A 14,760-nucleotide genomic window follows, 5' to 3' on the forward strand; every position below is an offset into this window, starting at 1 on the left:
TCATTTTGGAAAGGAAACCTTGTGACCCATGTACTTTGACCTCCACCCAGTCAGCCACTGGCTTTACTAAAGAGTCAGTGAATCTGGTACAGTATTGAATACAGGCTGCATCATGCAAGAACAAAATTCACAATCACTGTACTCACTGTGTTCTCTGCTTTAAGCACCAACTCAATATTCAGTGTGCACCTGTTATGGGAAAGACACTGTTCTTGGCACTGACAGGGATACATGGATGAATTTGGTATGATCCAGATCTTTAAAGAGTGCACAGAACAGGTGAGCCAGATGTGTACAAGATAATGCAATTCGGAGTGTGATAAATATATGAAAAATGTAGCACGGAAACAAAAGGCATTCATCAATCTTAACAGGAAAATGGGGAAAGATTTCATGACAGGATTAACTTAAGACTCCCAGGAAAAGTTTTCACTGTGTTTCTTTTTTTATTTTCATAATCTTTTAAATTACAAAGGTGATATATGTTCATTATTAAAAAATAAAAAATACAGATAAGCAAAAACCACAAATAAAGCACTATATTTTGTATGCCATTTTAAAATTTTATTCAATTATAAAAATAAGACCACATTGTACATTCTTTTCCGTAAGCAGCTTTTTTCAGGCAAAATATATTACAACTATCTTTCCATGTTATTTATTACACTTTTACAATTGACTTTTATATTTATTTAAAAAGATGCATATCACAAGATATAAAAGAGTACACACTAAAAGCATGTCTCCCTCCCATCCTCCATTAATTTATAGTTTTAAACAGAAGCAACCACTGTTACCAGTTTCTTGTGATCATTTCACAAATGTTCTACAAATATATGAGCATACATTTCTTTTTAAATAAACAGTAGCAGTCCACACAGTTCTGTACCTTGCTTTTCTCCCCTCAGGCAGTACACATATCATTGCCTTGTTTCTCTTAGTGGCTGCAGGGTGTTGGTCCAACTGGACAGATGTACAATACCTTATTCATCCAGACCCCCTTGATGGACATTCAGAATATTTCCAATTGTTTGCTATTACAGTATTGCTAAGTATATCCTTAAAATGTAAATATGCACATATTTGCAAATACATCTGCAGGAAAAATTGCTAGAAGTGGAGTTTTAAAGTCAAAAGATATGTATATTTTTAATTTCATAGACATTACCACAGTGTCCTCCATTCAGATGGTCCTACCTTCTCCTGCCAACTACAGATGCCTACCTATTTCCCTACTTGTAGCTGCCCAGCCAGATACTATTTCCCATTCCCCTCCCCCACTACTCACACACTTTACAGACAGGAGAGGTCACCTGTCTGGCTAATGGAATAAGGGAATGTAAGGAGAAACGTGTGTCACATCCAAGCTAAAGCAACTATGAAGACAGTATGCATTCTCCACCCTATATTTGCTTTTTCACCAGCTAGAAACAGAAGATTTCAAGGCCGCAGGGAAAGGGAGAGCTACATGATGCAAGGAATTCGAGTCCCAGAATCACCATAGAGAGAAAAACTGTCTTATCAAGCAGAAACATCCACAATGGACTATTACATGATGGAGAAATAAGTTTCTACTGTGTTAAGTTGCTAAGATGTTGGTGTTTGTTATAACATCTTGCTTTACCCTAATACACCTAACTAATATATAAAACACCAGATCCAACGTTCAGAGGAGTACACTTGGGAAATAATGCTTAAATATTTCAAAGTTAAGTATGACAATGGCTATTAAGGAAGTATCCCTCAATTCCTGGGTTACCAAGAGCTGTTCTGGTTTTTAATTTTAATCAAGAATGGATACTGATTTATCAAATACCTTTACAATGTCTGTGGAAATTACCCTAAGATTTTTTTCCCTTGATCTATTGAAGTGATACAGTACATTAATATTTCCTAATGTTGAAACAGCCTCACATATCTAAAAAAAACTGGGTTTACTTGGTTATAGTGTATTTATATGATACTGAATGCAAAAAAAATAACCAGCACAAAATAATAGACAGGGAAATTCTTTAAACATGATTTATAACTTACAAATTTCAAATTAGGAAGTAAAAAGTAAAAGAAAAATTTCTTTCTGAAGAAAAATTCGTTATTTGGAAAAGCAAGTGAATGAGTTATCACACTATCCAGGGCAAAAATAAAAAGAAATGGAATTCCTGAATGAAAAAAAAAGAGAGAGAGAGAGAACCAGAGGGCAGGACTAGGAGGCCTACTTGTAAATAAAAGAAGTTCTAGAGGGAGAGCAAAAATCACACTGGAGAACGCAATACTCAAAACATAGTGCAAGAAAACGTCCCTCAGGAGGAGACTAGAGTTGTTAGACCAAAAGCACTCACTGAGTGCCAGGCAGGATAAATGAAAAAAAGGCACACATTTAGACATATCTTCGTGAAATTTCCAAAGTTTAAGAATAAATTAAAAATATAAGCTTTTAGAAAGAAAGAACAGGTTACTTACAAATGAATGAGCATGAGGCTGGCATTGGACACGGATAAGAGTGGAGGCTCTGAAGTAAGACTACCTGGGTTCGAATCTTGGTGTGAACTTGAGCAAGTACTGAACTTCTTTGCGCCTCTGTAAAACAGGGATGATGACAGTACTTAGTTTCTAAGGTTGGTTGGAAGCAGCATTTGAAATAACACATGGCACACGGCACATAGTTTGAGTCACCCGATTTCTATCTGTTAACAATGAAAGCTGTATCTGAGAGTCAGAACTCTGCAGACTTTTGAAAGTACAAAGCCTGTCCCCTTCCCAGAGCTTAATGTGTCGCACTGATGACCTGAAGAGCTGGCGGGACAAGCCCACCAGAACATCTCTAATGGTACCTGAGCTCCATGCAAGGGAGAAGTGAACTGATAGAAGTAATCTCATTGGTTAATCTTTATTAATGTGAACAAGGCAATGACAACAGTTTTTTGGCCTACAGCGAACATTATCAGAGAAGAAAAAGTTGTAGGTTCTGTCAAGAGTAAACAGACTCACAGTGGAATCCCTTGAAGTCAGTGAGGACTCTCCTACCACAAACAGATCTTACTGTTATTCAGGACCCTCCAAAAAGTGAAACAGTATGGGGACTTGTGGCTGCCTGGTTAGGATGTCATAAAAAGTTATTTCATTCATTCAGCAAATTGTTTGAGCACACCTATGTGTCACCAACCACACTGCACTGCGGATTTAACTGTGAATAAGACATACCAAGTCCCTTCCCTTATACACATGGACCCAAATTGGAATGCCTGTGTGATGTAAAGAATCTATCCTTTGACTCAAACCATTACCAAAATACATCACACATACATACATAGCCCAGTTATATAAGAAACAAAAAAAGTCAATAAATCATAAATAGCTGGATGTTATTTTAACTTAATTTAGTCCCATTTTTTATAGTTCTGCACATGCAAAGCTTGCATAACAATTTGGTGGAACTCTTGTGTTTGTTGAATCCTCATTACTAAGCTCTTAGCACCAACCAGAAATATTTTAAATGGTCCTCTCTACATACTAGCTAAAAGTTATCTAGCCCACTTACCCCTCTTCAGACAGAAGATTATTTCTTCAATCCAAAGGAAGATATAGAATAAAATGGCATATAATGAATTAGTAGATTGAACTGGTGGTCCCTGAAAAGATATGTACATGTCTAACTGGCTGGAAACTGTGAATGTAACCTTATTTGAATAAAGGGCCTTTGCAGGTATAATTAACACTCTTGAGATGAAGAATCATCCTGGCTTATCTAGGTAGGTGGTAAATCCAATGACAAGTGGAGTCTTAACGTCAGCCCTTGTAAGAATCAGTCCTTATAAGAGAAAGGGAAAGACAAATTTGAGATAGGCATAAGAAGAAAAGTGACAGAACAGAGAAGGAGGAGGCTATGTGACCATGAAGGCAGAGACTGGAGTGAGATGATTACAAGCCTAGAAGTGCCAACAGCCACCAGAAGCTGAAAGAGGCAAAGAATGAATTCTCCCCTAGATCCTCTAGAGGGAGGGTAGCCCTGACAACACCTTGATTTCAGACTTCTGGCCTCCAGAACTGTGAGGGAATAAATTTCTGTGTATGCCACCCAGTTTGTGGTAATTTGTTACAGCAACCATAGGAAACCAATACAGTGAACAAAGGCATTCTGGTAAGGTAATCATGGGTCAAAGTCCCGCTCCTGTCATTTCGGACCTATTGCTCTTTAGTAAGTTGGTTAGCCTCTCTGAGCCTCCACTGCCTTACTTGTAAAAATGGGATAATCAGACCTGAACTACTGCCCCCAGAGTTCTGATAAGAATCAAATGAGATCATGTATGTGTAAATACTCAGAATACTGTAAATCCCATATAAACGTGAACTGTTATTCTTATATTTCACCTGGAATTTCAAAGGAGGTTTGGAGCCTGGGCTCTTTATTCCTGACCAGTTGCTGTAACCCTTTACACAAATCAGTACTTGTCTAACTTTAGCAATGCCAACATTATATCAATTTTTATCATCAAATCTTATTTATAGAATTAAGCTATCACTAATGTATATAGTACCTCTTTAGTGCTAGGATTTAATGAAGACGGTCTAATTACCACTAACCTTATCATCCATTTCACTTCCCTCCAGATATCTACTACTGTCACACTAATACAGTAAAGAGGCAATTTAATTGGTTTATTGCCCCCATACATATTAACAAGTCAGTTCTAACTGATTTGCCTTCAACAATATCTGTGAACTCACTTAACATAACCGTAATTCTTTCTCTAACTGACCTTAATTATTCCACACTGAATTTCTCTCAGCTAAGAATGAACCATTAATAACCTCTTCCTCCTATTTTCTGGTTTTCCCCAATAGGTGGGTCCTGATCTACTGCCAGACCTACTTCTTCTTTCCTGAAATCAAATGTGTTTATGAAGTATAACCATAAAGTAAGAATATCAGTTCTACAAGTTATACACAAAAGTTAATTTCATAACTCTATAATCTCACTTTACCCATGTACAAGTTTGTATTTTCTAAAGAATTTTTCCAGTTTTATTTCAAAGAAACATCATTAAACATATTCCAAATTATTGAGAGGCTACTTCTTCTGCAAGCTTCAAATTTCTTTCCTTCAGAGCAAGGAAGTTTGACATTAAAAATAAAGAAATGGCATTCTGATAATGCAGTCTTCTACCAAAATTTATCTTCTTGTGCCATAATCATTCTTTTCTGTATTGGATTTGAATGGTATTCAAATTTTCCTTAGAATTAACACACAGTACCATAAAAATTTTATTCTCTGAAATTTTGCCTCTTCGGAGATCTTTAAGTAACTTAAAAGAATTCTTCCCAAACAGAAATTCAAACAGTAAAAACTTAAATGAACTTTTGAGATTTGCAAATGTAATAATCTCTTGCAATTACTATCCTCAATAACATACATCCTTGAGATGGCCTTCAAGAATGCATTAGGTGTCCCTACCAAGCCACTGAATTGTGGGTAGTAAGTTATTTTAATATACTTAATTTCACTATCTTTCCATTGGTAGCAATTAAATCACTTCCAAGATATAAACTAAACATTTTGTTCTCGTGATCATCACTAAAATTTCAAATAAAAAATTATACTTAGGAAGTCCAGTCATATTTTGCATAAATATAGATGATTACTAGTCAATGGCACTAAGGCCATAACTTTGAATATAGGTTTTGTCTCCCTACAAATGGGTTTATAAACGTATTTACTATACCATCTCAGATCAATAAGAAACTTAGTAACAATAGTGTCCTAATTCTCTGGTCTCTAAATGGCCTACATAAAAGTAAACTGTGAACCTATTCCGACAACTGGAGCCTCTACATTCTTCAGACAATCCGTCCCACATGAGGCTGCCAAAGTACTGCTTATTCTATGAAATGTGTTAATTTTCCTGCTCAGGAAATCTAGAACTAATGATCTAAAGAATTTTAACTCTGGCTCCTCAGGGTACTTCTTAAGAAACAAAAAACATCCTAAGAAGTGGTCTACTCCTCAGTCACCTAACCTAGCAACTGGGTGTAGAACCCGGCTCCTCGCCACTAGAGGGGGGTATTTCTTCTACTGGTTTCTCCTTCCCCTAACTTGGCTTACCAGAATTTCTAGTTGAACTAGAAATAAGCCTCAAGATTGACATCCTGACCTTTATTTCCCCTTCGTATTGTATGGCCCTTTCTTATTTCAGGCTGTAATCTACCACTAAAATATCAACTTCAATCCCTGATTACTTGTGTTATTCTGTCCCATGTTATATTGCGTTGCCTTTTTACAGATTAACAAGATACACAGAGCTGATTCTAGAGACTTGGACTCTAATCAAAGAGACGTAGTTCATCAGAAAATCCAACGAAGCTTGCGTATTCTTTTTCTGAAAAAAATTTTTCTTCATTTGCCATGTTCACATCATTTGACTCACATTTATACTATGGAAAAGCTGAACAATTAGAAACAAATTCCAAAGAAGAAATTCAGTGTCTTTAAGTGACTTGCCCAAGATTTCAGGTGGCAAATAGTGACGTCATAATGAAGATTCAAGTGCCCTGACCCCTAGATGTTTCTGGTGCTACTTGTTCTATTGGACCGAGGACTGACCTACCCTTCCTTTGTGCCATACCAGCCTAGAGCAAAGAGTTGTGTGATTACTTAACTCACTACTACTTCTGACAAAGATTATATACATCTTAGAGTAGCCCCCACTGGCCATAAAGTCACAAAGTGAGATAGGAGTAGATGAGAGAGATAATGGAAATGAGAGGCTCAGGGGGGAAGGAAGAGAAGAAAATAAATCTACTAAACGATCTTGAGATCAGGTCTAAGATGCAAAACATGCAAGAACTGGGACCAAGATCCAGAGAGAAATCAAAGTAAGAATCAGGAAAAGAAAGAATGAACGACAAGCTGAAGCAGTCACACCACCAGATATCCTAACGATCTAAAAGGCTCCAAAAGAGATGGTGGGTGCTGGCTGGCTCCTTGCTGCTTTCTGTGAAGAACCCTGGTCTAAGGCAGAGCTCCTTAGAGAAGACTGAGACAAGAACTCACCTGCTAGGGGGACAGGGCAAAGCTCAAGTGGTAGAGCACGTGCTTAGCATGCACAAGGTCTTGGGTTCATTCCAAGTACCTTCTCTAAAAATAAAATAAAATAAATTACCTCCCCCCCCAAAAATAATAAAGTAAAAAAAAAAAAGTGGCCTGTTAGAATGTGCACCTACTTTCTAAAGCCAGAAAACAGGGGAAGGAAGAGACCCAATAAAAGGAAATCTATCAAAATAAAATCAAAACCGCCTGACGTTAATCTGCTTGGGACAAAGTGAATATATCTCTCAGAATGCATTTTGGCTGCAAGCGACAAAATCCCAGATCATGCTGGCTTACACAATAAGGAACTGTATTATCTCACAGAACTGGAAGTTCGGAGGTAAGGCAGACCAAGTACAATGCAATCAGCAGTCCAGTAAGGTCATCAAGAGCACAGGTTTCTTCTACCACTCTGTTTTGCTGTCTTCTAGATCAGCTTCCTCCAAAGCTAGTTTCTCTCATTACCCCTAAGATGTCTTGAGCAGCTCCAGCCATTGTATTCAGATGTAACGTCATCAAAGGAAAAAGAGACACCATCTCTCTCTTTTACCTCTTTTTAGGGACAAGTAATCCTTTCCAAGAAGCACTTGACTCTCCTCCAGACTCCCTTCACATTGCATTGTCCAGAATAGGCTACAGGCCATTCCTAACCCTTCACTGGCAAAGAAAATGGGATTAACCATGATTGCTTAGATTTATCATCAGGGGTGGAATGAATGCTAGATAGTCAATCACCATGACCATACCATGGACAGGTTATAATGATGAGTATTATTGTGACATTGTTTTCACTTCATAACAAACCTGTGATTTATTATGCTGCTTTCAAGATCTTAACTATGAGCCATATGCTTTGCCCAAAATTCAGATAATTACTCTTTGCTCACATTCCTTACTTATCATCATAAACATTTTTATCAGTTATAAAACATTTTATTATAATTTTCTTAGTCAATACACTATTAAAAAAAACTTCAATGTAATGTTTTAGAGCAAGAGTGATAAATATATTTGTCATAGCAACTCCAATAGGTACAGCTACCTAGAATCCCATTTCAAGAAAGATCCAAATCTCAGTTTGGATCCAACGAGTAATAGCACCATGACTGACTGGTGATGTCTACCATGTACTTAGGTTTGGGCACAACACATAGCACATATTTGCCAACCCTGATTTAGGGGAAATCTCTTTAAATAATTTCCCTCCAATGATAATCTCTGCCACAATGTCTCCTTACTTTTATTTTAGTCGGGACACAATCTAATCCCTCCCCTCTCTTTACTACCCCCATCTAATTTATATAGGTATAAAAATAATATATGTCAAGAATGAACTCCAAAAATTATTTCATATATAATCAGAGTTCCACAGAGCCCCTTTTATAAATCCATGGAAAGGGCTGGCAGAATGGCATCAGTTACAAACTGCCTCACTTAAAGGAGGCAGAGGGGTCTTCGAGGCCCAGGCTAGATGTGGATCTCAGCAGGCTTGAGGGACAAAAGGAAAAAGAAAAGTGGCAGTCTGTTCCCAGTTAAGGTGGACTGGCCCACAGCTGCAGGACGAAAGGCAGAAGGGAACGAAAGCCTAATCCTGCACAGAAGTGACTAACCAATAACTAGAGAACGCTTAAATAATGGCAGAGTACAAACAGTATACACAGTGTATGTGTAGAAAATGCATTTGAAAAGACAGGAAAGACAACAGTGGTTATTCCTGGGTGAATTAATTTATGGCTTTTTTTTCCTTTTGTCCTTCTACTCCTTATCTGCATTTTTCTGAGTGTCCTGTACTGCACAAGCACTGCCTTTTTAATGATGGGAAAAAAACAATAAAGGAAACATGGTTTTATCTTATCACTCGATGTTTTGGTTGTTCCAATTTACCTCTTATTGCCTTGTAGTTAAGATCAAGCTTTCCTGGGGGGGTGGGGGGGTGGGTATAGTTCAGTGGTAGAGTACATGCTTAGCATGCACAAGGTCTTGGGTTCAACCCCCAATGCCTCTATTGAATAAATAAATAAATCTAATTACCTATCCTTCCAAAATTAATAACTTTGTGACCCCATAATCCCACTCCTGGGCATATATCCAGAAGGAGCCCTACTTCAAAAAGACATCTGCACCCCAGTGTTCATAGCAGCACTATTTACAATAGCCAAGACATGGAAACAGCCTAAATGTCCATCAATAGATGACTGGATAAAGAAAATGTGGTATATTTATACAATGGAATACTACTCAGCCATAAAAACCGACAACATAACGCCATTGGCAGCAACATGGATGTTCCTGGAGAATGTCATTTTAAGTAAAGTTAGCCAGAAAGAGAAAGAAAAATACCATATGAGATCACTCATTTGTGGAATCTTAAATAAATAAATAAATAAATACAAAACAGAAACAGACTCATAGACATAGAATACAAACTTGTGGTTGCCAAGGGGGCAGGGGGTGGGAAGGGACAGACTGGGATTTCAAAATTTGTAGACACTGACAGGCATATGTAGAATAGATAAATAAGAGTATACTGTATAGTTATACTGTGTAGCACAGGGAAATATATGCAAGATCTTGTGGTAGCTCACAGCAAAAAAAAAAACTGTGACAATGAATATACGTATGTTCATGTATAACAGAAAAATTGTGCTCTACATTGGAATTCGACACAACATTGTAAAATGACTATAACTCAATAAAAAAAGTTTTAAAAAAATTAGTAACTTTGGATATTCACTTTTTACCAAATCATTGTTTTAACCAGATTGTCCGGTTGACCAGTTTGTCTTCAACCAAATTATATTTGGGCAACATTGGTTTTGGCCAAAATAACTAAGTCAAATTGTTATTGGACAAAGAGTATACTACCAGCATCAGAGGAAAGTCTGAAGGCAGAGATAAGAAATACGATTCCCCAAAAAGGTTCACTAATAAAGGACAGGCGAGTCTGAAAGGGAAACATCACTGAGGCAATGGTTCAAAGTGGAAGGAAGTGTTTATCAAGGAGCTATAAAACTAGCCCAAGTCGCCTAGAAAGTGCTAGTAAGGGTATCAAGTAAATTCAGTTTCAGCTGCCTGCTTGGACACTCTTCTAAGCAGAAAAATGCTGGGTTTTCCTTAGATTCCCTAGATGAAAAAACTTACTCTGTTTGCTGGTTCAAATTGAGGATGCATGTTCCCCAAATCACCTTCCCAGTAAATAAGGTTCTGGAGCTGGTCACTGCATGACAGGGAATCCAAACCACTTTCTTGGCATATTATAGTTTCCTACTCCAAATGTATATTGTCAGACAAAGCAGAGGTGGCAGATGATACAAAGCTGCACAGAAGGAAGCAATCTGAAGCAAACTGCCTCAGGAGTAAAAGAACCAGGTAGCGGATCTCAGCTCCCAGAATACTTGGTTAGCTTGGCGAAAGAGAGCTAGAAGACATTTCTGGTTTGAACAGTCTTCTAAGCAACCTGAATATATTTAGGATTTCTTTTTAGCCTACTGTTGCTCAGTGGAAAGTCCTGGAGAGCTCTCTGAGCAGCCTGCATTCATTCAAATACTAACTGGCTGCCAGGCTGCTGTGTTGCTGAGGCAAGCAGAAGGCAAGCAGGTCAGCAGGCTACAACATCTCTGACAGTAAAGGAGGTGTTCTATAGGAAGGGAAACAGAGAATTGCCTATATATTCAGCCACAGCAAAGGAGGTGTGAAAAAATAAGGCAGATGAATCAATTTGTTTCTAATAAGAAGCAAAACAATGTAAAGACGGACTATTCACAAATAGTGATGGGGCAACTGAGTTTAGAAATTTAGAAAAAAAAGAATGTGGAAATTTGGAAAACAGAATTTGCAAAAAAATTAATTTGGACCTATTCCTCACACCGCACACCAAGAAAAATGCATGAAAAATTTAAGTGGAAAATATAAGCCATAAAAGTAGTAGTAGAAGACAACATGAGAGAATTCTTTTGCAACCTTGTAGTGGAGCAGGCTTTTCTATGGCACAAAACCCAGAAGTTATAAAAGAGAAGACCGACGAATTCAACTACATTTTAGAAAAATCTACACGCAAAAGACCACAAGCAAAGACAAACTACAAACTGAGGAAGAAATATTGCAACTCATTTTACAAAGGGCAAACCTCCATTATTATAAACGTCAGCCACAAGGTAATTTTCATACAAACCTCACCCCAAATAGGCAAAGAATATGAGACACTTCAGAGAAAAAGAAATACAAATGGCTCCTAAACATAAGAAAAATTATTCAAACTCACTCACAAAAAGAAATTTTTAAAAACTACACTAAGATAACAATTTTCACACCTTAGATTGGAAAAAAATCCTAAAATTCAACAACATTCTGCTGGCACAAATACAGGAAATCAGGTACTCCTGCATGTTTCTGGTGGGGGTAAAAACTGTACAGCCTCTATGAAGAGCAATTTGTTAGTACCTATAAAACTACTATGAGATACACCCTTTGATCAGTATTTCCACTTCTAGGAATTTACCCTATAAATATATTTGCACAACTGCGAAATGATCTACGTAACAAGAGTATTTACTACTGCATTGTTTGTAACAGCAAAAGGCTGAAAATTTCCCAAATGTCCATCAACACGGAACTGGTTAAGTAAGTGACGCTATGTCCACACAATGATGTAGAAAAGATCTCCAAGACATATTGTTAAAGTGAAATATACCTCAAATATTTTTCCACAGTTACGGAAAGAACTCCAAGCTACACTGTTAAAGTGAAAAAGACAGAATAATACGAATAAGCTTCTATTTGTATAAAAAAGGAAAGGAAAACAGAATTTATATTTGTATTGGCTTGGATACGCATTTAAAAACTCTGAAAGGGTGGAACTGAGTAGATGGGGGAAGGAAGTGGAAGGGAAACTTTTTATTTCTGAACATTTTGTTGTTTGAATCATGTGAATGCATTACCTTTCCAAAAGTTAAACCTTAAAATAGTTAATACATTAAATCATTAAATGTTTAGAAAATATAATTTGAGTACCTAGATGTTATTCTACATTTGGGCCCCTCAGTCTATGAGTGATAGACAGTAGACAAGTGACTATGCACTTGGAGGCCTTGAACTGCAAAGCAAAGTGAGGGCTACAGTAGGAAATCTGATGACTACAAATGAAGAACTCAGAAATGAACAGGTTGGTTATACAAACCCCAGGCAGAGACAGTCAAGAAAAGAAGAACACCATCTTGTGGAAGTATCATAGCAAAAGGGATACATCAAAACAAAGAGATAAACCAGAGACTAACTCTTGAGGGGTTTTGGGATCAAAAGGTGGTACAATTCCTTAGGATGCTTGAATTGGTTTAGTTCAAACACAGATGCCACAGAGTAGTGTGACTCAGGGGTACTGCCCTCAAATACACAGACGAGCTGCAACAGAGGGCAGGGCGGTGCAGAAGTAGCAGCACAGTGATATACGACAGACCTGCCCGGCTGCTCTCTTATGCCTAACCCCGAGTGAAACTCCAAGAAAAGCTAGCAAGGCCATGAGGCAGGTCAGGATTTAAAAAAAAAAAAAAAAGAATATTTTGAATAAAGTTTCTTGAAAACTTTCATTCATTCAACAAACGTTTACAGAGCACCTACTTGGTGCCAAGAACTGCACACGTGCTCAATAAATCCACCCCCCAAAATATATATGTCCAAGATAATTTAAACAAAAAGGTATTTTAAAAGATTTTGAGATAAACAAAAGCTTCTCACAAAAAAAGTTTTAAATACAAAAGTCACTAAAAAGTTAACTGACAACTATAAAATACTATGAAATTAGAGATTTCAAATTGTATCCAGATTATCCTATTGTTTTTAAAATGTGACACTAATGACTTAACGTGAATTTTAAAAGGACAACCATTTTCAGAAATTAGAAATAGTGAGTTAGTAAAATGAAAATAATGATTTAACATGTGAATTTAAAGTAAGACAATAATTTTCAGAAATTAGAAAGAATTAGGTAGCTTATTTCAACTTTACTAAACTTAAGTAGCATAAATCTTTAAAATATGAGTTTCTAGACTCATCCCTACAATTGATAAAACAGGAAACCATAACTGGAAAAGGGAGCTAATTCAGAACAGATGTGAGGGAAGAATTTTTCTAGTAGTGAACTATAAACATGAGAAATAAATACTGGAAAATGTATTATGGTAAAAAATAAGAATCAGTTACTAATTACATGATCTAAGCAGGAAACCAGATACCTAAATATGTAGAACAGGCATTTTTAAAGTAGCCCTAAATTAATGGACAAGCCATGTTTTTACTATCCAAACCCAGTCCAGATAATACATAAACCTGCAATGTGTAAAAATTCACGTATTTCCCAATGCCTATAGAGTTATCTCTTATTCATCCATAAAGATGTATCTAACTGCAAATCTAACAAGTTTGCAAATAGAATTTATTCTATTATTGCTAACATTATTTCAACTTACTTAATACCTACTTGATACTTTCCTTTTAATCTGCTTCTCAATATTTCACTTTCTCTGTCTATTTACACTGTAAAAGGAGATGTAAAGACTTACAAGCCCACCATCACCAGTCCTTCTCTAGGAAAAAGCAAAAAAGGACAGTTCTGCGTCAGGTGGTACATTTAAGAAGAAATGATGTTTATGTCTAGCATGCAGTAAAAATCAGAAAAGAACAGGAGCAAACAATATCCATTCCAATGAAAATTTATTAATTATTGTGTAGTCAGTTTGTGACTCATCCATATTCAAATGAATGAACAAAAAACAAATCCCAAAGCTAAATATACAATGACTTTTGGACTATCTAGGTCTCTGCTTGTTGGCACTTTATGGGCAAGACTAGACTATGATGCTGGCAGTACATTAACTCTCTCAGGCCACCAAGATCCCACTCAGTGGCTACAGTTATGTAATGTGCAGGCAAAAAACTTTAATATAATAGCACTACTAATCTAACTACTATCAGCAAGAGTGTTACAGTAAACAGAAGGGTTGCTGAGCCTCCTGACTACAGCAATCAGGTAGTGACAGGAGACCAGGCCAGAGCTAACTCGTGATTCACAGTATTTAACCAGCCTTAGAAAGCATTCAATTTTAGAACCTGAACGACCCTTGAAGATCACATAGTGAGCCCAACACTATCATTTTACAGATGATGATATTTAACTCCCCCAAAAGATTAATTAACTTTTCCAAGGTTGGGCAACTTCATGGCAGCAAAGCTAGACCCAGGCCTCTGAGAAGCAATCTAGTGCTCTCTGTAAAATACAGCATCCTCATCTTGGAGAATATGCTGAGGGAACTGAACTTGTACATATGAGGATATCATTCTTCTTTTTTTCGCCAGAGTTGGGTAATGGGAAAGGGTTATGTAGTTTTACGTGGAAAGAGAAATTTACTTCATCCATCAACTCTAGCTAAAATCCAAATCTTACTTCATAGGCATAAATAAAATCCTGAATGCATTTATCACATATGAGTAATAACTTTTCTCCCCCAAATCTTTGTGGTTTTCCAGAGCTTACCAGCAACTGGGGAAAATATGACCGAAAAATAAACTATCTTTTTTTTTTTTTTGGAAATTAAGCAAATCTTTTTAACTAGATTATAAGACTTATTTACTAATGAATAGAAAAAATTATTTAATGAGATTTTAAAATAACATGAGCACTTATA

At 36.8% G+C, this 14,760-nt stretch overlaps 1 protein-coding gene across 2 annotated transcripts in view; it reads right to left on the minus strand.

Moving 5' to 3' along the window:
• ALG2 (ALG2 alpha-1,3/1,6-mannosyltransferase) overlaps positions 1 to 14,760 on the minus strand; it is a 582,719-nt gene that overhangs the window by 564,354 nt on the left and 3,605 nt on the right. For both annotated transcript variants that reach the window (XR_010382753.1, XR_010382752.1), the window contains exon 2: positions 2,461 to 2,577. The gene's annotated coding sequence lies outside the window, so the exon portion shown is untranslated. The remainder of the gene's footprint in view (positions 1 to 2,460; positions 2,578 to 14,760) is intronic.

The sequence above is a fragment of the Camelus dromedarius genome, chromosome 10, assembly GCF_036321535.1.
Source record: "Camelus dromedarius isolate mCamDro1 chromosome 10, mCamDro1.pat, whole genome shotgun sequence".
Classification (NCBI taxonomy): Eukaryota; Metazoa; Chordata; class Mammalia; order Artiodactyla; family Camelidae; genus Camelus; species Camelus dromedarius.